Genomic DNA, 24,223 nt, shown 5'->3' on the forward strand with positions numbered 1-24,223 from the left:
AGTAAATAATAGGGTGCTATGCTACAGGAGAATAGGGAATATTTACTTTATATAGGGTGGTCGGAGAAGGCCTCTTCAAGGAAGGAACATTTAAATTAAAACTAAAGGGTAAGTTGGAGAAACTTACATAAAGAGCTGTGAGAGCAAGGGAATGAAGCAGCATATGGAAAAGCCCTAATTTAGGAAAGACCTTGACATGTTTTAGTTATAGATAGTAACCAATGTATTTATGGTTGTCCAGGTGAAGAACAACATGTTTTGATTTTGGAGAGGTAGATCATGTATGCAAGGGCTATGCAATTTACTTTTTGTGTTACAGGAAACCCAGTTAAAAGTATAGCAGGCATAAATTTCCTAAATACAAATTTGAATGTGCAAAGATGTAATTTTATTTCTTTATAACTACAAGTTCCTTAGCTCTGGAGTTACTGGGTAGTAAGAAACAACCTTGGCAATTTAGGATAATGTCAGTAGCTTCTGGTTTAGTTTAGTTAATTCTAGGTTAACTCAGGCCCTTGGGTAAATAATCTGTGCCCTGCGGTAGGCTCTAAGAAGTTGCATAGAAAAAAGAAAGCTGGATATAGGGGTGCTAAAGTATGACTCACCCCAGATAAGGGGAACATCCTTTACATCCTTACCTGGGGAGGGACAGAGGACTGTTCCAGGAATTAGCATGCCTGGGGCATAGGGGAAGGGTTGATTAGTCTCTGAGGGGATTTATGGGAAGCAGTCTCTGTTATGGTCCTGTTCATCTCAAAGGTCAGACAGTAGTCAAGTCATTAAACAGTGTCTCTTCCACACTTGGATTTGTAATACTGAAAACTATGGATTTAGAATTTTAAAGCTCTTTTTATTCTTAAGCCCTTAGATACTACAGTTGAAATTCTTATTTTTTAAAAAAGATCTATTTATTTATTTATTCAGAGGGGAAAGGAGGGAGAAAAAGAGGGAGGGAAACATTAGTGTTTGTCTTTCATGTGCTCCCTACTGGGGACTTGGCCTATACCCCAGGCATGTGCCCTGACTGGGAATTGAACCGTGATCCTCTGGTTAGCAGGCCCATGCTCAATCCACTGAGCTACACCAGGCAGAGTGAAATTCTTAGTTTTTAAGAATTATGGTTTCAGTGGATTAAAGACATAAATATAAGAGCTGAAAGTCTAAAACTCTTAGTAAAAAACATAAGTGTGAATATTCATGATCTTAGATTAGGCAACGGTTTCTTAAGTATGATGATGAAAGCACAAATAACCAAAGAAAAGTAGATACATTGGACTTCATCAAAATCAAAAACTTTTGTGTATCAAAGGACACTGTGAAGTTAGTGAGATATACAAGTACCAGTATCTTTTTTTTAGAGGGTAAATGGGTTCAGAATTCAGAGTTGAATTCTTAGTTAGATATAGAAATTTTCTTATCATCAATTAATAGGTAACATAAATATGATAATGCATGGATAGATGTGAGGAATGCAAAAAAAGGAGCCCTAAGGGATTCTCAGCACTTAAGGGTTGAGTAGAGAGAGGAAGGAATGATCTGGGATGTTGAAAGAAAAGAATGAATTATCATAGACTCTTCCTCCAGTTAATTTTAAGCTTTTTGAGGGTTGTATCTGTCATGTTCATTATCTTATCCAGTTCTTGTCATAAAATAGGTTTTCAGTAAATGTTAAATGAAGGCTGAGAAGTTTTAAGAAATAGTGGTCATGCAGTGTCAAATGTAGCAAATAGTTTAACTAGTAACAAATACATCTTTTATAGAATAATTTTAGTGGAGTCTACATGGTAGAGATAAATGGTAGGTTACTGAGGACTGAGGAGTGAATAGTTTTGAGAGAGCGGGAACAGAAAGTGAAGATTCTCTTTTCAGAAAGCTTGGTTATGAAAAATAGTAGGCATAGGATTGTAGGTAAAAGGCATGTTATATCACAAGAGAGACTTCAGCATGTTTATGAGCTAAATGGAAAGAGTCAGTAGAAAAGTAGAAATTGAAGGTATAGGGAAAAGGAGAAGGGTAAAGGAAAAAGGTATGTGAGATTGATTGAACATTATCCTAAGAGTAGAAGGAATGGAGTGAAGATACTAAGTTTGAGTAGGAATAGGAATACAGTTTCCCCAAAGTAGGAATAATGAAAAGGAGATGATATGGATGGAAGAAGTGTTTGGGTGGTAGTAACAAATTGGGGGCGTAAATACACTTAATGTATTTTTTCAATAAAATGGTTAGTGGTATCATCAGCTGAGATTATAGGGGGAAAAGAGGGTGATTGTCTCAAGGTCTGGGTGGTCTTACTCAAATGTAGCACAGTGTTTTGCAGCCATAGGTAGCAACTGGATGAGCTTGACAAAAACCTAACCCTGTAAGTATAGCCAACTGCAAAGAAGACATTGACAGATAATTGAGCAGGTAGTATATATAAGCAATAGCTACACTTCCCTTTGGGGAGATGGACTTTTTGATCTGAATCCTCTTCCTTTATTTGCTGGAAGTAAATGAAACTACCTAAGGACAACCATGGCTCATTCTTGAATAGAACACCTCAAGTGGCAAACCCCTTGAGTTCAGTAATGATTGCAGGGGATGAGTTTGAGGAAAAGGGGAGAATTTTGAAGCCATTGAGGGAAATGAGAGGACTAACTGAATTGGATTACTTACAAGAATTATAATGAATTTTTCATGATTCTGGTATATATAGTTGTGTGATGATTTTTTCTCCCAATCTCAGGCCTCACCAGCCTGAGTGTCTAAGCAGACAAGTTTAGCAATTGGATTGACCGTGGTCTAAGTGTTAAAGGCCATTGTGGCAGAAATGGTAAGTAGGCAAGAAATTCCAGTAATGAGAGTGTTTAAGGTGGTAGGTCATTGAGTCTAGGCTAAAAAGGGAACAGAGGAAACCAGAAAGTATCTGCTGGAATATTAAGTGGTCACGATGGATATTAAAGTTTAAGATTACTGTATTTTTCAGAGTATAAGACATACTACCCCCCCCCCCAAATTTGGGGAGAATAATGGTTGTTAATGCTGCTGTTGAGTTCTGCTTACATTTACATTGGTGAAATATTATGTTATTTATGTTATTAAATATTTTACCAAATTTTTTTCCTATTTTCCTCCTCTAAAATCTATGAGTGTCTTATGGTCTGAAAAAAATATGGTAAATAGGAGGAACGGTTGCTGGTTATGACTGAATGCAACATCTGGCTAGCAAATGGGTTTCTGAAGTGTAGAGAAAGTGAGGTGGTCAGAGTTGAGGAGATAGGGTAACTATAAAGCTAGAGTATTACAGGATTCAGTTACTTAGGAAGTGAGTTGCTTAGAATGATGACAGAGCAAAGGGTTGGAAAGATATTGAACCAGATTCCAAAGTCTTTAGTGAATGTGGGAGAGTGACTAAAAGGTCAGTAGATGCCAGTAACAAGGAGAGAAAGGTAGCAACAGATGACATAAAACTCAAAATAGGTACTTTTATTTGAGGCTAAAGAACTATGGTAGTGAACAAGGAATGAATTCCATGCTTTGCAATTGTTAAGTGGGAAAAAGGATAGGTTGCACTCATACTTTAGTTTAGACAAGAAGATTGCTAGAGTGTTATTTAAATTGGTTTTGGATTTAGGGTATTTGTTTACACTGTAACAATGTAAATGGTTATCAGGAAGTATAGCTATTGTAGGGAGTATGATTTTCAAGGAGAGGGTGAGTACACAGCAGAAGTGAGATTAGAGTGCACAGGGAAGATGATTTAACTGGAGAGGCTTAATTAGTTATTGGAGGGGCTTACATTTTGGTTGATTATGGTAATGATGAACATGGTGAACTTAGCTGATTTCATAATTTCTATTAATTTGTGGGTACATGTGTTTTTTATGCTCAGACTGAGAAACTGACTTGAATACTTAACAGTGTTTAGCAATCTGTGGCCTTTCCTCTGCCTGCCATAAAAAACCCTAGCATGCAGCTGTTTTCTTCTTTGGCAAACCTTAGCTCTGGATGCTGAGGAAGACAGGTGGAAATGATTGGTGGAAGCTTTTTAGCACTTCTGAAAATCTTGACACATATTGCTTAGAAAAAATTCTAAATGGAAGGATAGCTTAATTGGTAGTAATGACTGTAAATTTCACAAATGGGCTCAATAAACACCAAATGAAGAAAATGTAACAGAACCACTGGGTTCTATTGTCTGCTACCAACAAATAACCCTGTAACTCCCAATGCCAGAGTCTTATGAATAGGAAGGAACTATTTATTCAAAAGTTATACAGGTTCAGGACTTCTGGCCAACAAGGAGGCATAGGTAGACACAATGTGCCTCTCATACAACCAAAATAAGAGCAACAAAAATTTAGAAACACACACACAAAAAAACCCAGTCCTGATAGAAAATTGAACTGTATGGAAGTCTGACAGCCAAGGAATTAAAGGAGACACATTCATGCAGACCAGTAGGAGGGGAGGAGTTGGGGAGCCAGGGCAGAGCTGGGGAGCTGGGTCGAAGAGGGGTTTGGGCAGGGCAGCTGGTGAACCCTGAGCATAAGACAGCAACTGGCGACCCCAGGCTCGCAACACAGCAGCGGGAGGACCCAGCAAAGTCATGGATTGTGGAGGGGCGTGGCATGCAAGGTGGCTGGCAGACCAGGCAGTCCCACATTCTCGCACAGTTAAACCAGGCCAAAAATGGGCAGTGAGACAAGCCGCACAACCCAGGGCCCCAGCAATGGAAAATAAAGCCTAAAAGGACCGGCCGAAAAAAACTTGGGGGGTTGAGGTGCAGGGAGAGACTCCCAGCCTCACAGGAGAGTTCCTGGGAGAGACCCACAGGATCCTAGAACATACAAAAGCCTACCCACCCAGGAACCAGCACCAGAGGGGCCCAATCTTGTGGGAAGCAGCAGAGGGGACCAAAATCCGAGAGAGAGTACAACAAGTGCCATTATTCCCTCTCTGACCCTGCCCCCACGTATACCATCACAACCCAGCAATGTGGGTTGCCCTGCCCTGGTGAACACCTAAGGCTCCACCCCTCATATGTAACAGGCACAATCTGACAAAAAAAAATTATGGCTCAAATGGAAGAACAAATCAAAGCCCCAGAGCCAATACTTTAAAGTGACTAAGAGATTGCCAGTCTATCAGATGCACAGTTCAAAACACTGGTGATCAAGATGCTCACAGAACTGGTTGATTATAGTTGCAAATTAGATGAAAAAATGAAGGCTACCCTAAGTGCAATGAAGGAAAATTCACAGGGATCCAATAGTGATAGAAAGAAAACTAGGACTCAAATCAATGGAGTGGACCAGAAGGAAGAATGAGACAACCAATCAGAAAAGAATGAACAAACAAGAATTCAGAAAAACTGAAGAGAGGCTTAGGAACTTCCAGGAAATCTTTAAACATTCCAACATCTGAATTATAGGGGTACCAGAAGGGGAAGAGGAAGAGCAACAAGTGGAGAACTTATCTGAACAAATAATAAAGGAGAACTTCTCCAATCTGGCAAAGGAAATAGACTTCCAGAAAGTCCAGGAAGCTCAGAGATTCCCAGAGGAGGTGGACCCAAAGAGGAACACATCAAGGCACATCATAATTACATTAGCCAAGATTAAAATGAAGGAGAGAATCCTACAAGCAGCAAGAGATAAGGGGACAGTCACCTACAAAGGAGTTCCCATCAGACTGTCAATGGATTTCTCAAAAGAGACCTTATAGGCAAGAAGGGGCTGGAAAGAAGTATTCCAAGTCATGAAAGGCAAGGACCTAGCTCCAAGATTGCTCTATCCAGAAAGCTTTTATTTAGAATGGAAGGACAGATACAGTGCTTCTCAGATAAGGTCAAGTTTAAGGAGTTCATCATCACCAAGCCCTTATTATATGAAATGTTAAAGGGACTTATCTAAGAAAAAGAAGATAAAAAACACGTATACTAAAATGACAGCAAACTCACAATTATTAACATCCACACCTGAAAAAAAAAAAAGCAAGCTAAGCAAACAACTAGAACATGAACAGAACCACGGAAATGGAGATCACATGGAAGGTTAGCAACAAGGGGAGTGGGAGGAGGAGAAAGGGGGAGAGGTACAGAGAATAAGTAGCATAGATGATAGGTAGAAAATAGACAGATGGAGGGTAAGAATGGTATGGGAAATGTAGAATCTAGAGAACTTACAAGTATGACACATGGACATGAACTAAAGGGGGGAATGTGGATCAGAGAGGGTGTGCAGGGTGGAGGGGAGTGAAGGGGGGAAAATGGGACAACTGTAATAGCATAATCAATAAAATATATTTTTTAAAATGTTATGCAGGTTCAGAATAATGGCAGAATTCTGTTTTTAAGTCCCCAAGTCTCTTAAAACTAAACACCCATAAGCACACACAGTCCTGCCTCCCCTTGTCAAACCAAGCCAGACAGAGGTACTGTCTCTCAAGAAAAGAAATAGAAGTCTGTATCTTAGCTAAGCAGATTCCCATTCTAAATAACATTTGGTCTTCATCCAGTTGTCTGTGCTTGGGCAGGCTCCTGTTTTTAATCCGAAACCACATGTCTCCTCCTCATGGTTGGCCAGTGAGGGGTCCTTTCAAGCTAGGTGGCCAAGACCCCCACATGGATGTTACATCCTGAATTTTCTGCTCCTTTCTAAGCTGCATGGCAGAGACACCTGTATGACTAAGAGAGTATGGCTGCCTGTGCTTGTGTTTAAATCCTCACCCTGCTTCTCCGTAACCTCATGCCTGATTCCTCCCACAATTGGCTACCTCTGCCCTTCCCTATATCTCCTGTCTTTCTTAGCTTCCATGGTCAGTCCAGGAAGGTGTGGCCTCCTGTCATGGAGCCAACCATTTCCAAGCTCTCCCAAAAGCTCTGTAACTGGAGACCACCTCCTGGCTACATCATGGGTTAGAATCATGCCCATGTCCCTGGCTTTGCCAGTAGGCACAGCAATTAACATTAGTAAAACACTGGCCAAGTTCTTTAGATATGCAAAGTTACTCGGTGGCTCTTCCTCACATCCTATGCCCCCAGCCCTATTAGTGTGGCTTTTGGGGCCCTCAGCCTCTGCACCATTTTGGACCTCGTTCCACACTTGTTACAAAAACAACATCATTTAAATATTGATTTCAAGTCTACACAGTGGATCTGGGTGAGCTGGAGGGATGACTATATCTTATCATGGAAAGCATTCTTGTTCTTATCCAGTTGATTCCAGGCCAGATGATGACTGAATAGCTTCCACACAGTATCCTGGATAATTGAATGACTCCTGTGATTGGGTACATAATCACTTGAAGACACTGAGTGCTGGAAGAATGACAAATAAAATGATGTTCCTTTCTATTATATGTACATGTTCCAGTCAGTGATTTCATATGCTGGAATCTGTAAGGAGATATTACTACTTTATTATTAAGGGTAAAAACTCAGTAACAGCCAAATGGAAGAGAGGAGTAGTGGATGATATGAGGGAAGGGGCATGGAGCTTCCATGCCTTCTTCTCCAGACATGCTGCTCTTCTAGCCCCTCCATGTGTTAATCTATCAGAAAGGTAATTTTGTTTTTTAGACAGATTTAATTTAATTTATTTTTTAAAGATTTTATTTATTTTTTAGAGGGAGGAGCAAGATAGTGAGAAAAAGCAGAAAACTGTACTTGAACAACAATCAAAATAAAATAAAATAAAAATAAATATTACCCCCAAATATAAAAAAAAGAGAGAGAGAGAGAAACATTGATGTCAGAGAAAAACATCATTGGTTGCCTCTTACATGCCCCTACCTGGGGACCTGGCCCACAACCCAGGCACGTGCCCTTACCAGTAATCAAATCAGTGACTTTTTTTTTGATTCATAGCCCGGCACTGAATCTGCTGAGCCACACCAGGTAGGGCCAGACTTTATTTTATTATTTCTCAAGAGCATTTTTAAAAGAGCATATTAGCTAGTCTTCTTGAGGAGTGGTTTGTGAAAAAGTACATTCCATCTATAAGTTTGAGAAACTGCATCTCTACCCACCTTCATAATTTACTATGAACATCAACTTTTATAAGCTTAATAAGGGCTCAGGGAAATGATATTAGTACTAATAATTTAGTATTTATTGAACACTTCTAATTTTAAGGTTCTGTTGTAACAACCCCACATTGTTTTAATCTTTCTAATGTTAATCTACTACAATTACCGGAGTATTGAAATAACATGCCCAAAGTCACATGGCTAGGCTAGTAAGTGAAAGGACCAGGATTCAAACTCAAATAGACTGGATCCAGAGGGCTTTCAAGCAGTATTTTGTACTGTTGGTAACCAATAATGAAACAGATTTAGTGTTAGGCCCAACATTTCTCAAATTTGGTTGACTATGAAACTCTGGGAGGTGCTGCTTTGAGCAAGCTTACACTAGTGATCTGCAGTTATTTAAAGAATATAACTACTTTTGTATTTTTTTACCTTGTCTTTTTGTTGGTAGTATTAAATTATATTTCTTTACAGTGACTTCAGAAATTTTTTTAACATTTTTTTATTGATTATGCCATTACATTTGTTCTATTCCCCCCTCCGTTCCACTCCATCCTGCACACCCCTCCCCCACTGTTCCCCCTTTTAGTTCATGAACACGTGTCTCAAGTTCTTTAGATTCTGTATTTCCCCTACTATTCTTACCCTCCCCCCTACCTATTTTCTATCTACTGTCTATGCTACTTATTTTCTGTACCTTCTCCCCCCTTCTCCTTTTCCACTCCCGTTGCTAATCCTCCATGTGATCTTCATTTCTATGGTTCACTCCTGATCTAGCTGTCCTCTTAATTTGCTTTTGTTTTAGGTGTGGTTGTTGATAACTGTGAGTTTGTTGTCCTTTCACTGTTCATCTTTTTTATCTTCTTTTTCTTAGGTAAGTGCCTTTAACATTTCATATAATAAGGGCTTGGTGATGATGAAGTCCTTGAATTTGGTCTTATCTGAGAAGCACTTTATCTGTCCTTCCATTCTAAATGGAAACTTTGCTGGATAGAGCAATCTTGGTTGTAGGTCTTTGGATTTCATAACTTGGAATACCTCTTTCCAGCCCCTTCTTGCCTGTAAGGTGTCTTTTGAGAAATCCACTGACAGTCTGATGGGAACTCCTTTGTAGGTGACAGTCCCCTTATGTCTTGCTGCTTCGAGGATTCTCTCCTTCATTTTAATATTGGCTAATGTAATTATGATGTGCCTTGGTGTGTTCCTTCTTGGGTGCAACTTCTTTGGGACTCTCTGAGCTTCCTGGATTTCCTGGAAGTCTATTTCCTTTGCCAGATTGGGGAAATTCTCCTTTATTATTTGTTCAAATAAGTTTTCCACTGGTGGCTGTTCCTTTCCCCCTTCTGGTACCCCTATAATTCGGATGTTGGAGCGTTTAAAGATGTCCTGGAGGTTCCTAAGCCTCTCCTCATTTTTTTGAATTCTTGTTTGTTCATTCTTTTCTGTTTGGTCATTTTTTCCTTCCTTCTGGTCTAGTGCCTTGATTTGAGTCCCAGTCTTCTTTCCATTACTATTGGTTTCCTGTGCATTACCATTCATTTCAATTAGTTTAGCTTTCATATGTTTCTCTAATTTGTGACTAAAATCAACCAGTTCTGTGAGCATCCTGATCACCAGTGTTTTGAACTGTGCATCTGAAAGTTTGGCTATTTCTTCACGGCTTAGATTTATCAGCTCTGGGTCTCTGAGTTGTTCTTGAGCCATTTTGGTCTGTTCACGCCCATTAAGTATGAAGAGTGGAGCCTTAGTCGTTTACCAGGGCAGGGCCATGCAGGTAGCTGGTTTGTGATGCTGTATGTGGGGGCGGGGTCAGAGAGGGAGCAGTGGTGGTCCTCTCTGCTTGCCCAGTCCGTCCCACCACTCACTCCGGCCTGTTTATCCGAGTGGAAATGCGTGAGCCCGCCGCCCTGCACCATGTGGTCTCAATGCTCGCCTCTTCACTGGTTTATCTGCAGGCAAATGCTCGACCAACCGCAGACAGCTAGCCGTGTCCGCAGGTAGCTAGCCCACACCTGGGATCTGCGCCTTCGGCTGCTTGCGCACCACCCGGTCGAGGATCCTTTTGGCCAACCCGTTCTGCTGCTGGCTTCGCCCCTCTTACCGGTTTATCTGAGCATTTCGTTGTTTTCGGACTCCGTATTGTCAATTTTCTGTGTGGTTTGGTGCATTTATTGTTAAAACTTTGTTGTTTTTAGATTTGGTTGTGTGCAGATGCAAGGTGTTTTCACCTACGCCTCCATCTTGGCAGAAGTCCTGACTTCAGAAATTTTTAAAAGGTCAATGTCACTTCATAGTACTTTTATGATATTAAAATAATTTATAATCCAAATCACTATTTTATTCTGCTTTCTCTGCTCTCATATTTTTAATAATTTTTTAAAAGTAAAACTTAAAAGTGAATAAACTGACAGCTGTGGAATATTCTAATAATTGACATCTGAATTTGAACCTTGGCTCTACCTCTCGTATGTAACCTTAGGAAAAAGTTAATTCATTTCTCATAACTTCTCTTTCAAAGTGCCTATAAGAATGAAATGGGAAAATTCATGTAGTGTCTGGCACATAAAAGGCTTCCAATAATGTTAATTACCCCCTTTTTTCCCCTAAGGAGATTGCCTCAATTCTATACTGTGAATGAATTGTGAAAATAATTTTAAGAAGGATCAGTTTTAAATTTGAACTCAGTGTTATGCTGACAACAGCTACATTACTGATAAAGTGATGTTGTCCTGATACAGGTTATATGTGAGTTAAAACCAGTTTCCTTCTGGCTTTCCAACTGACCTTATAAGCAAAACCTGACTGGGCAAACATAGACCTATTTATTAGATCACTTATTATTAATGTTAAACTAGCTTTGGTGCTGACTATTGTTCTTTTTGAAATTTCACTGTTGTCATTTAAAATCTGACACCTTCAAAAGCATCATAGAATGTTTAATGGTTTAAATCATTCTCCAGAACATGTGAAGTATATTTTTTAAAGTGGTCTTCTTAAACTAGCAATATGTTCAGAACCATGCATGTTGTAAAGACTTGCTTATATGAGGTCTGTCCGGGAAGTATTCAGCCATGTACTATGAAAAATAAAGACTTTTACTGAAGAAGATACAAGATACAGGAAACATTGTGCATAGGACAGTGATGCCTTAGTCTCATTGAAAGTGAGCAACTTGGGACTTCACACAGTTCTCCTAAATGCCATCTGCTGCCCCATCATATTTTCCTGAATGTCATCAAAGGTCTGAAATTTCCCTTCCAAAGGTCATTTTAGTTTTGGTAAGCCGGAAGTCACAGGCCGCCAGATCTGGGCTTTAGGCGGTATTGAGGCACCTGGGTGATTTGATGTTTCACCAAAAACTTTTCACAAGGTGTGCAGGTACATTGTTGTGATGAAGCTGCCAATCACCAGTTGCTCATAGCTGCAGCCTTCTGAATCATCCAAAGAGTTTCCTTGGAGGACTGTTCAAGCTTAATGCAAAATTTGATGCAGATTGGTTGCTCTACTTGCTGAGTCATTTTGAATGTGACAGCTACAAAGTACACATGCTCACTTGACAGCATCAACTGCCCCTACTGATTAGTACGGTGAAGTCATCATTGTTCACACATGTGCATTCCAGTTTACTCTCCTTGGATGCCAGGTTACATTGATGTTGCACAAACTATTCTTGTTATATTAACAACGGTTGAACTTTTTTCTGGACAGACCTTGTATTTTCTTTTTTTTTTTTTCAGACCTTGTATTTTAACATTTACCACTGGATGTTTGTTAGTTTTATCATGCCAATCAGCTTTTGGGTTATGGGCAGTACTTATAATCAAAGCATGAATAATCGTTTAAAATATTAAGAAAACAATCCCATTTACTATTGCAACCAAGAAAATAAAGTATGTAGGAATAAATTTAACCAAGGAGGTAAAAGACCTGTATTCAGCATATTTTAGGACACTGAAGAAAGAAATGGAGGAAGTTACAAATAATTGGAAACCTATACTGTGGTCATGGAATGGAATAATAAACATCATTAACATGTCCATACTACCTAAAGCAATCTATAAATTTGATACAATTCCTAACACTACCAATGTCATATTTCATAGAACTAAAACAATTATTCAAAAAATTTATATGGAACCCAAAAAGACACTGAATAGCCTCAGCAATATTGAGAAAGAAGAACAAAGTTGGAGGGATCACAATACTTGATATCAAACTATACTACAGTACTTTTCAGGCTATAAGATGCACCCCCCCAAATTTTGGAGGAAAATGGGGGTGCATCTTATAGTCCAAATGTAGTTTACCTGACTCATGGGGTGGGGGTGGCAGTGGACCCGGGTCACAGGTTATTAAATATTTTACCACATTTTTTGCTTCAAAAATATTTTTCCTATTTTTCTCCTCTAAAACCTAGGTGTGTCTTATGGTTCAGTGCATCATATAGTCCTAAAAATATGGTATATGGCCAATTTAATCAAAACAGTTTGGTGCTGGCATAAAAACAGACACATAGATCAATGGAATAGAATAGAGAGCCCAGAAATAATCCCACATCTTTATGGTCAATTAATATTTGACAAAGAAGGCAAGAACATACAATGGAATAAAGACAGTCTCTATAATAAATGGTGTTGGGAGAACTGAACTGGTACATGCAAAAAAATGAAACTAGAATACTATCTTACACCATACACGAGAATAAACTCAAAATGGATAAAAGACCTAAATGTAGTCAAGATACTATAAAAATACTAGAGGAAAATATAGGTAGTAAAATTGCAGATATCTCATATAGCAATATTTTTGCTGATATATCTCCTAGAATAAGGGAAATAATGGAAAAAATAAATGGGACTACATCAAGTTAAAAAGCTTTGCACAACTAAAGACTATCAAAATAATAAGGGAACCAACTTCATGGGAGAACATATTCACCAACAATACATCAGACAGGGGTTTAATCTTCAAAACATATAAAGAGCTTATACAACTGAATACGGGGAAGACAAACAATCCAATTAAAAAATGGGTAAAGGACCTGCATAGACACTTGCTCAAGGAGGACATAAAGACAGTTCATAGACATATGAAAAAATGTTCAACATCACTAGCCATCAGAGAGATACAAATTAAAACCATAATGGTGTCACCCTCCACCTGCCAAAATGACTATTATTAATAAATCAACAAACACATGTTGGTGACGATGTGAAGAAAAGGGAACCCTAGTGCATTGTTGGTGGTAACGCAGACTGGTGCAGCCACTGTGGAAAACAATATTTCCTCAAAACCTAAAAATGGAACTACCTTTTGACCCAGTGATTCCATTGCTGGGAGTATACCTAAAGAAACTTCAAACACCAATCCTAAAGAATTTATGCACCCCCATGTTCATAGCAGTGCTGTTTACAATAGCTATGATTTGGAAATACCCAAGTGCCCATCAGTAGATGAGTGGATAAAAAAATGTGGTATATCAACAGAATGGAATACTATGCAGCAGAAATGAATGAATTCCTACCTTTTGGACAGCATAAATGGAACTGGAGGGCATTTTACTAGTGAAATAAGCTGGTTAGTGAAAGACAAATAGCACTATCAACTCACTTATAGGAGGAATCTAATGAGCAAAATAAACTCATGAGTAAAATAGAACCAGAGGCATAGAATCATGGAATAGACTGATGGCTATAAGAGGGGAAGTGGAAGGCAGGGATAGATCGAAAGAAAGTGAAGGGATTAGTCCAAGAACATGTATGAAGGAGCCATGGACATGGACAGAGGTGTGGGGTTTGACTACATGAATAGGGTGCAGACTAGGTAGAGGGGGGCAAAGGAGGGAAATAGGGAAAACTGTAATAGCATAAACAATAAGATATTTAAAATGAAAAAGTCTATGGTTATTTTTTTAATTTTACAATGACTTACTCCCTAAGTAAAAAAAAAAACAGGTTTATTTTCAGTTGTATGAGGAAGATATCTATTATTACTTTCTATTTTTAATTTATTTATTGATTTTGAAGAGAGGAAGTTGGGGGGAGAGAGGAACAGAGAAACATGGAGTTTTTGGTCCACTTATTTATGTATTCATTGGTTGATTTTTTAAAATATATTTTATTGATTATGCCATTACAGTTGTCCCATTTCTTCCCCTTTATTCCCCTCTACTCTGCATACCCCTCCATATAACTCTCTTTAGTTCATGTCCATGTATCAAGTTCTTCTACATTTCCCACACTACTCTTGCCCTCCCCCTATTTTCTCTGCAGCATGTGTGCTACTTATTCTCTATACCTTCTCCCCTCCTGTCCTCCTCCCACTCCCCTTGTTGCTAACCTTCCATGTGATCTCCATTTCTGTGGCTCTGCTCCTGTTTTAAGAGTCTGCTTAGTTTGCTTTTGTTTCAGGTGTGGATGTTAATAATTGTGAGTTTGCTGTCATTTTAGTATACGTGTTTTTTATCTTCTTTTTCTTAGATAAGTCCCTTTAACATTTCATATAATAAGGGCTTGGTGATGATGAACTCCTTAAACTTGACCTTATCTGAGAAGCACTGTATCTGTCCTTCCATTCTAAATAAAAGCTTTCTGGATAGAGCAATCTTGGAGCTAGGTCCTTGCCTTTCATGACTTGGAATACTTCTTTCCAGCTCCTTCTTGCCTGTAAGGTCTCTTTTGAGAAATCCATTGACAGTCTGATGGGAACTCCTTTGTAGGTGACTGTCCCCTTATCTCTTGCTGCTTGTAGGATTCTCTCCTTCATTTTAATCTTGGCTAATGTAATTATGATGTGCCTTGGTGTGTTCCTCTTTGGGTCCACCTCCTCTGGGAATCTCTGAGCTTCCTGGACTTTCTGGAAGTCTATTTCCTTTGCCAAATTGGAGAAGTTCTCCTTTATTATTTGTTCAGATAAGTTCTCCACTTGTTGCTCTTCCTCTTCCCTTTCTGGTACCCCTATAATTCAGATGTTGGAATGTTTAAAGATTTCCTGGAAGTTCCTAAGCCTCTCTTCAGTTTTTCTGAATTCTTGTTTGTTCATTCTTTTCTGATTGGTTGTCTCATTCTTCCTTCTGGTCCACTCCATTGATTTGAGTCCTAGTTTTCTTTCTATCACTATTGGATCCCTGTGAATTTTCCTTCATTGCACTTAGGGTAGCCTTCATCTTTTCATCTAATTTGCAACTATAATCAACCAGTTCTGTGAGCATCTTGATCACCAGTGTTTTGAACTGTGCATCTGATAGACTGGCAATCTCTTAGTCACTTTAAAGTATTGTCTCTGGTTCTTTGATTTGTTCTTCCATTTGAGCCATAATTTTTTTTGTCAGATTGTGCCTGTTACATATGAGGGGTGGAGCCTTAGATATACACCAGGGCTGGGCAACCCATGTTACTGGGTTGTGATGCTGTATGTGGGGGTGGGGTCGAGAGGGAGCAGTCGCGTTTGTTCCGGGCTCTCTCTCGGATTTTGGTCCCCTCTGCCGCATCCCACAAGCAAATTGGGCCCTTCTGGTGCTGGTTCCTGAATAGGTGGGCTTGTGTACATTCTAGGATCCTGTGGGTCTCTCCCACAAACTCTCTTGTGAGGCTGGGAGTCTCTCCAGGCACCTCAACCACCGCAAGTTTTTTCAGTCAGTGGTTTTAGGCTTTATTTCCCATTGCTGGGGCCCTGGGTTGCGCGGTTTGTCTCACTGCCCATTTTTTGCCTGGTTTATCTGTGCATGAATGTGTGTCCGTGGTCAGCCAACCGCCTTCTGCGCCTTACTGGGTTTGCTGGTTTCCTCCCTGCATCCTTGTTGCCAACCATCACCTTTTCCTGCTGGGACCCCTCTCGACCGGCTGCTGACTCCTCCCCTCTCAGCAGTCTAGATAAATGGTTCATTGTTATTGGACTTCGGTACAGTTCAATTTTTTGTCCTGGTTGTGTTTTTGTTTCTAAATCTTTGTTTTCTTTTAGTTTGGTTGCAGAAGAAGATACAGTGTTTCCACCTACACCCACATCTTGGCCGGCCATTGGTTGATTTTTATATGTTCCCTGACTGTAACTTGAACCCACAACCTTGGCATATAGGGATGACATGCTAACTAACTGAGTTACCTGAAAAGGGTCTACTGTTTTATTCTAAGTGTCTCTTACAGCTTTGATACATAGTAAACACTTAGTAAATATTTATTGATGGACTGTATTTGATTCGTAATCCTAACTTTGTGTTCATGTGTCGTAGATAAATTTGGAAGGGATACCAGGCCCCTAGCCAGGGTTCCAGTGCCAGGAAGATAAGTCCCTATAACTTCTGGTTGTAAAATCAAGTGGAAATAAGGCTGTGGAAAATAGAAAGTACTGGAGTCCCAGACAATTTTTTAAAGGGTCTGAGCATGGAATTATTTGTACTCACTCCTCGTGACCCCTAGCATGGGGGCAGCAGATTGAAAAGTAGCAGAGACATTTGGGGAAGGAACTGAATTGTACTGTGAGAGCTTGGAGAAAGGTTTCTCCAGACAGAAGTGCTGGCAGAGGCCATTGGTCCTTTGATGAGCCCTCCCCATAACAGAGCCAGCAGCTAGTGCCATATCTGAGTCTCCATCAACATAGCTCATACTTTCCACCCTACCCTGGTGATTCTTAGGCCCTGCCCCACTCCATTTCTAGTCTTACCCTAGCTGTTTCTAACACTTTGCCATAGGAATGTCTTGGCTTGGCTTATGCTCCAGATTTTCCTAAATTCTCTCAACAAGCAGCATCTGGCCTTAGCAAGCCCCATACTTCTTACCAAGTGGGCCCAGAACCAGCACTAGCAGCAGCCAGTCTTGGTTCACAGCTTGGCCTTGCCTGGACAACTCCAAGCCCCACACAAGTAGTACACATGTGAAAATTGCTTTGTAGCCTATACTGGGGGGCTCTAGAAAGAACAGAGGTGGTGGATGATCTTGGACATGCAACAGTAGTCAAGACTCAGTTACAACAGGAGGGTGTACAGAGCCCACACAATAGGCACACCTCAAGTACCCAGTTTGGGTGACAGGGGAGGTTATGCCATTGTACCCTACAGGATACCCACTATATTAGGCCACTTTGTTAAGCCTGGAGATGTATCAGCTCTAAAAATACATAAAAACAAACCACAGGGAGGCTGCCAAAATGAGACAAAGAAACATGACCCAAGTGAAAGAATAAGAAAACTCCAGATAAAGAACTACGCAAAATGAAGACGAGCAATCTACTAGACACAGAGTTAAATCACTGGTTGTAAGAATCCTCCATGGACTTAGAATCTCAGTAGCATAAAAAAAGATCCAATCAGAAATGAAAGATACATTAATTGAAATAAAGAATAACTTACAGGGAATCAACAATAGTGTGGGTGAAGCTGATAATCAAATTAATGACTTAGAATATAAGCAAGCAGAAAATACCTAATCAGAGTAGAAAGAAGAAAAAATAATCCACATCCCCCCCTTCAAATGAGGATTGTGTAAGGAGCCTCTGGGACAAGGTCAAGTGTACCAGCATTAGCATCATGGGAGTGCTGGAAGAAAAAGAAACAGAGCAAGAAATTTAAAACCTATTTATATTTGAAAAAATACTGAAAGAAAACTTTCCAAACTTGAAGGAAATAGACATAGAAGCCCAGGAAGCACAGACAGTCCCAAACAAGATGAACTCAAAAAAGCCCACACGAGACACATCATAATTACAGTGTAATCATAATTGTACACAATTGTAATCAAAATTATAGTTACACCCTGGAGATCCCGAGACTCTGTCCCACCCAATTTACAGGCCTACCCAAGATGTTAACAATGACTTTTCCATATGAATGACTGGACTTGGCTCATGCTTCACAACTTCCTAAATTCTATTGAACAAGCAACAACCTGCTACCATGAGCCCCTCCCTAGTCCCTGTGTCTCTTGCTAAGTGGCTGCAGGCATGGAACTAGTCTATATTCACACCTTGGCTTTGCCTGGGAATCTCTAAGCCCAGCACAAGTAGTAGTCATCACAAGTTGCATTATAGTTCAGACAGTGTGGTCCCAGGCAGACCACAGGTGGGGACTGACCTTGGCTTGCACTACCTAGGAAACCCCATGGACTATGCACCCAGTGGACAGTTACAGATCACACTGGAGCACCATCACCTTGTGCATACCTGGTCCTCCACAGAGGATGGAGGTTGGTGGTCAGTGGTCACAAACCTATCCTTGCAACTGACTTGCCTGGAGAAATTCCTCCTACTGACCTGCCAACTGCAACAAATGTGCAACTGCAAAAGGAGGGTGTACTCAGCTAATGTGAAGAGTATAGTTTGGGTTATAGGGTAGGCTGTGCCACTGGGCCCTACAGGACACTGACTACATTAGGCCATGTCACCAAGACAGGGAGTCATAGCAGCTTTACCTAATACACATAAACAAACACGGAGGTTGCCAAAAGGAGGGGACAAAGAAACATGGCCCAAATGAAAGCACCAATCAAAACTCCAGAAAAAGATCTCAACAAAATGGAGATAAGCAATTATTCAGATGCAGAGTTCAAAATAATGGTTATAAGGATGCTCAAGGAACTTAGCACCTCAATGGCATAAAAAAGATCCAGTCAGAAACACAAGATACACTAATTGAAATAAAGAATAATTTACAGGGGAAAAAAACAGTAGAGTGAATGAAGCTGAGAATCAAGTCAATGATTTGGGACATAAGGAAGCAAAACAAAACACAAGAAACAAACAAACAAACAAAAAATCCAGAAGAAAAAAGGATCCAAAAAATGAGGATAGTGTAAGCAGCCTTTGGATAACCTCAAGCATCCCAACATTCACATCATAGGGCTGCCGGAAGGGGAAGAGAAAACAAGAAATTGTAGGTGTATTTGAAAAATAATGAAATAAAAGTACCCTAATTTGGTGAAGAAAATAGAGATGGAAATCCAGGAAGCACAGAGAGTCCTAAATAAGAGTGTTGCAAAGAGGCCTACTTCAAGACAATTCATAATTAAAATGCCAGAGGTTATCCCCAGCTGGTGTGGCTCATTGGATTGAGTGCTGGCCTGCAAAACAAAGTTTGCCGGTTTGATTATAAGTGAGAGTACATGCCTGGGTTGCAGGTCAGGTCCCCAGTTGGGGGTATATGAGAACTAACTATACACTGATGTTCTCTCACTTTCTTTCTCCCTCCCTTCTCTCTAAAAATAAATAAGAAAGTGAAATGCCAAAGTTTAAAGATAGAGAATCTTAAAAGCAGCAAGAGAAAAGCAGTTTCTTAACTACAGGAGAGTTCCCATAAAACTGTCAGCTCATTTCTCAAACTTTGCACGCTAGAAGGGGTTGGAAAGAAATATTCAAAGTCATGGAAAGCAGGGACCGATAGCCATGATTGCTCTACCAAGCAAAGATGTCATTTAGAATTGAAGGGCAGATAATGAGCTTCCTAGATGAGAAAAAAAACCAAAGGACTTCACCATGACCAAACCATTATATGAAATGTTCGTGGGACTTATTTAAGAAAAAGAAGATCAAATCTATGAAGAATAAAATGGCAATAAATATTTATCAACAACTGAATATAAAAAAAACAAAGTAAACAAACAAGAACAGAGTCAGATTCATATATATGGAAAGCATTTTGATGGTTGCCAGATGGATTGGGTGTGTGAGAGAATAGATGAAGTGGTAAGGGGACTAAGAATTACAAATAGGCTCTTCCGGCCAAGATGGAAGTATAGGTAAATACACTGTGCCTCCTTGCAAAACCAAAAGGACAACAACAAATTTAAAAACAATAAACAATCACAATTGCCAGAAAATCAAACTGTATGGAAGTCCAACAATCAAGGAGTTAAAGAAATATTCATCCAGACTGATAGGAAGGGTGGAGATGAGCAGCCAAAGCAGAGAGGATTTGTGGCAAGGCCATAGCTGGTTGACCTGGGCAAGTGAGGCAGTGGACGGCAGAGTGGGCAGTCACACATTTGCATGCTGATAAACTTCTGAGTGGGAGTGAGACAGACTGCACAACCCAGGGTTTCAGTGCATGGAAATAAAGCCTCAAAACCTCTGACTGAGAAAATCTGTGAGAGTTGAGGTGGCAGCAGGAGAAACTTCCAGCCTCACAGGAGAGTTCATTGGAGAGACCCACAGGGTCCTAGAATGTACACAAACCCACTGATCTGAGAATCACCACCAGAAGGGCTCAATTTGCTTGTGGGTAATGGAGGAAGTGACTGAAAGCCAGCCAAGAGCTGAGCAAGTGGCATTATTCCCTCTTGGACACCTATCCCACATACAGTGCCACAACACAGCAAGATGATTACCCCATTCCCTGGCAAACCCTAAGGCTCCACCCCCTTACTACATAACAGGTGTGCAGAGACAAAAATATACAGCCCAAATAAGAGAACAGATCAAAGCTCCAGAAAAAATAGAACTAAGCAATGAAAAGATAGCCAACCTATCAAGTGCAGAGTTCAAAAACATTGGTAATCAGAATGCTCACAGAAATGGTTGAGTATGGTCACAAAATAGAGAGAAAAGTCAAGGCTATTAAAAGTGAAATAAAGGAAAATGTACAGGGAACCAACAGTAAGGGGAAGGAAACCAGGATTCAAATCAATGGTTTGGACCAGAAGGAATAAATACACATTCAACCAGAACAGAATGAAGAAACAAGAATTTTAAAAAGTGAGGAGAGGCTTAGGAACTTCCAGGACCACTTTAAAGGTTTCAACATCTGAATCATAGGGATGCCATAAGCAGAAGAGGAAGAGCAAGAAATTGAAAACTTATTTGAAAACATGGTGAAGAAAAATATCTCTAATCTGGCAAAGGAAATATATTTCCAGGAAGTCCAGGAAGCTCAGAGAGTGTCAAAGAAGTTGGACCCAAAAAAGCACACACCAAGGCACATCATAATCACATTACCCAAGAATAAAGATAATGAGAGAATCTTAAAAGCAGCAAGAGCAAAGGAGAGAGTCACCTACAAAGGAGTGCCCATAGGACTGTCAGCTGATTTCTCAAAAAAAACCTTTCAGACAAGAAAGGGTGGAAACAAGTATTCCAAGTCATGAAAAGCAAGAACCTACCTCCAAGATTACTCTATCCAGCAAAGCTATCATTTAGAATGGAAGGGGAGATAAAGTGCTTCTCAGATAAGATCAAATTCAAGGAGTTCATCATCACCAAGCCCTTATTATATGAAATGTTAAAGGGACTTACCTAAGAAAAAGAAGGTAAAAAAGATAAACAGTGAAAGGACAGCAAAGTCGCAGTTATTAACAACCATACCTAAAATAAAAGCAAACTAAGAGGACAGTGAGATCAGGAGCAGAACCATAGAAATGAAGATCACATGGAGGATTAGCAACAGGGTAGTGGGAGAAGGAGAAGGGGGGAGAAGGTACAGAAAATAAGCATAGATGGTAGGTAGAAAATAGATAGGGGGAGGGCAACAATAGTATGGGAAATATAGAATCTAAAGAACTTGAGACACGTGGTCATAAACTAAAGGGGGGAATGGTGGGGGAGGGGGTGTGCAGGGTGGAGGGGAATGAAAGGGGGAAATAGAACAACTGTAATGGCATAATTAATAAAATATTTAAAGAAATGTTAAAGGGACTTATCTAAGAAAAATAAAATTAAAAACTAAAAATAAAATGACAACAAACTCACAACTATCAACAGCTGAACCTAAAAAAGAAAAACAAATGAACGAAGCAGGGAAGTAAAACAGGAACAGATTCACAGAAATGGAGATCACATGGAGGGTTTTTAGCAGAGATGGGGAGGGGAAAAATGGGGGAAAATGTGTTGGGAGTAAGTAGCATAAACGGTAGGTACAAAGTAGACAGGGAGAGGTTAAGAATTATATAGGAAATGGAGAAGCCAAAAGATATATGTATGACCCATAGGCATGAATTAATGGGGGGATGGGGCAAAATGCTTATGGGAGAGGGGTGCAGGGCAGAGGAAAGTAAAGGGGGGAAAATGGGACAACTGTAATAGTATAAGTATAAATATATTTAAATAAAATATATTTAAAAACGAGAAGTACAAATAGGTAGTTACAAAATAGCCATGGGGGTGTAAAGCACAGTATAGGAAATGGAGTATTCTAGAAACTTATACACTGGATCCATGGACATGAGCAGTAATGGGAGATGCTCAAGGGAGTGGGGAGTGCTGGGTGGAGAGGGACAAAGGAAAAATTAGGGCCACTGTAATAGTATAATCAATAAAATATAATTAAAAAAGAAATGGTTGAAAGTTACTGAATATTTTTACATTTATTCCTTTATGGTTCTTATGTACTTACAGATTAAGTTGGCCTTTTTTTATTGCCCAGAATATCCATTTTATTTTATAATTTTGGACAGATTTTATATCTTTATTTTTAGAGAAAGGGGAAGGGAGAGAGAAAGAAAGGGAGAGAAATATCAACATGTAGTTGCCTCTCATGCACCCCCAGCTGTAGACTTGGGCTGCAACTCAGGCATATGCCCTGACTAGGAATTGAACAAGCGACCCTTTAATTCACAAATAGGCATTCAATCCACTGAGCCACACCAGCCAAGGTTACTTCATAATTTTGATTCTTTATAATTAAAGTATAACTGAACTTGGAGAATACAACCTGTGAATAAGTTTGAGACTTTACCTATTATGAAATGGAGAAATGGTTGCCTCAACATTAGTGAGTTAAAGTATAATTGATACAAAATTTTCAATTCTGATGCTGCATTGCTTATTGATCCTAATCAACTACAAGGTAGAAAAGAAAGGAGGTGGCCTAAGTAGTTTTTCAGGTGCAGTCAATTCTTGAGTATGTGATAACCATTTTTATAAGCAACTTTCATTGATTGTTATTTCTGTTTCTGATAGATAATCAGACAGTTTCTCTTCCTACCCCTCTTTTAGGAGACATATATGAAAGGGTTAGAGAGAGGTCTTATGTTTGAGTAGACAAGGATATGTGATTTTTTTTAGTATCATTGTGATAATGAATGATTTGATATAAAATTCAGTTATTTAAGATAAAGTATTAACTGTAATAATGTTTGTATGCAACATTGTTATAAGCACTTTGTATTCATTATCTCATTAAATTTCACAACAACCGTGTGACCTTTACACATTGAGGGACTGAAGCAGGAACCTGAGGATTTTTGCTATTGATATAATGCTTTTGGCAAGAACTTTATGATAGCATAAGAATAATGTTGCTTCTTTCTTGCTTATCCTACCCAAACTCATTATTTTGTCATTTTTTTGCTTTATAGGACAACTTTGTTAGAGTTCTTAGTTTTGAGAGGTCAGATTTAGTTTTCAAGATAGGTTTTATGTCCTTGGGAAATCCTTAGATATTTTATATCTCTATCTTCCACATTTTGTAACATCTTCCAAGTCATGAAAACCAAGTCTTCATTTTTTTAAAAGCTAGAGTTTAATGAGTTAAGTAGTTAGGAATTGTTCATACAGAGTAATTCTCATTCCTCATCTTATTTTCCCTTTTCAGAGGTATCCATTCTCAATTCTTAGCTGTTTGATATTTTCCTGTGATTTTCAAGTAACATTTGAATTGATGTTACTGAGTTGACGGTTTAGGACATTGTTTATATGGTTTTCTGTGTTCTTATCACTAACTAAACTCAAGATTTCCTACTAACTGCACAGATTTCCTGTTTTCCTTCACATCATTTGTTTTGTCAGTGTCATCATGTTGAAGTGCCTCCCAAGCAACGTGCTCCAATCTGGGATGGTGTCTGTGTCCTCAGAATTCTTTTCTCCTGTGTTGGATCTTCTGTGTCTTCTTCCCTATGTCTTCCTCTTCTTGGTTTACTCCCACATTTTGTTGCAGAAAGGGTGAGTGGGAGGCAAATTATTTGATACCTTGCATTTACTTATTTATTTATTTATTTCGGAGGGAGAGAGAAAAAGAGAGAAGGAGGGATGGAATGAGATAGAGAAACATTGATATTTTGTTCTTCCACTTATTTATGCATTCATTGGTTGATTCTTCTATGTGCCTTGACTGGAGACCAAACCCTCAACCTCAGTGTAGAGGAATGGTGCTCTAACCAACTGAGCAACCCTGCCAGGCAATATCTTGCATTTCTGAAGATGCCTGTATTTTCCTCTTAACCTTGATGAATAGTTTGGCCTTTCTATGTATAATTCAGATTGGGAATTGTTTTTCTTCAGAATTTTTATGATTTTA

The 24,223-nt window shown here is 39.4% G+C and overlaps 1 protein-coding gene across 4 annotated transcripts in view; it reads left to right on the plus strand.

Moving 5' to 3' along the window:
* The window catches only part of SHLD2 (shieldin complex subunit 2), a 167,943-nt gene that overhangs the window by 20,723 nt on the left and 122,997 nt on the right, over positions 1 to 24,223 (plus strand). The window lies entirely within an intron of this gene.

Source organism: Artibeus jamaicensis, unplaced genomic scaffold (genome assembly GCF_021234435.1).
Source record: "Artibeus jamaicensis isolate MK-2021 breed Jamaican fruit bat unplaced genomic scaffold, CSHL_Jam_final contig_332, whole genome shotgun sequence".
In the NCBI taxonomy this organism is placed as follows: Eukaryota; Metazoa; Chordata; class Mammalia; order Chiroptera; family Phyllostomidae; genus Artibeus; species Artibeus jamaicensis.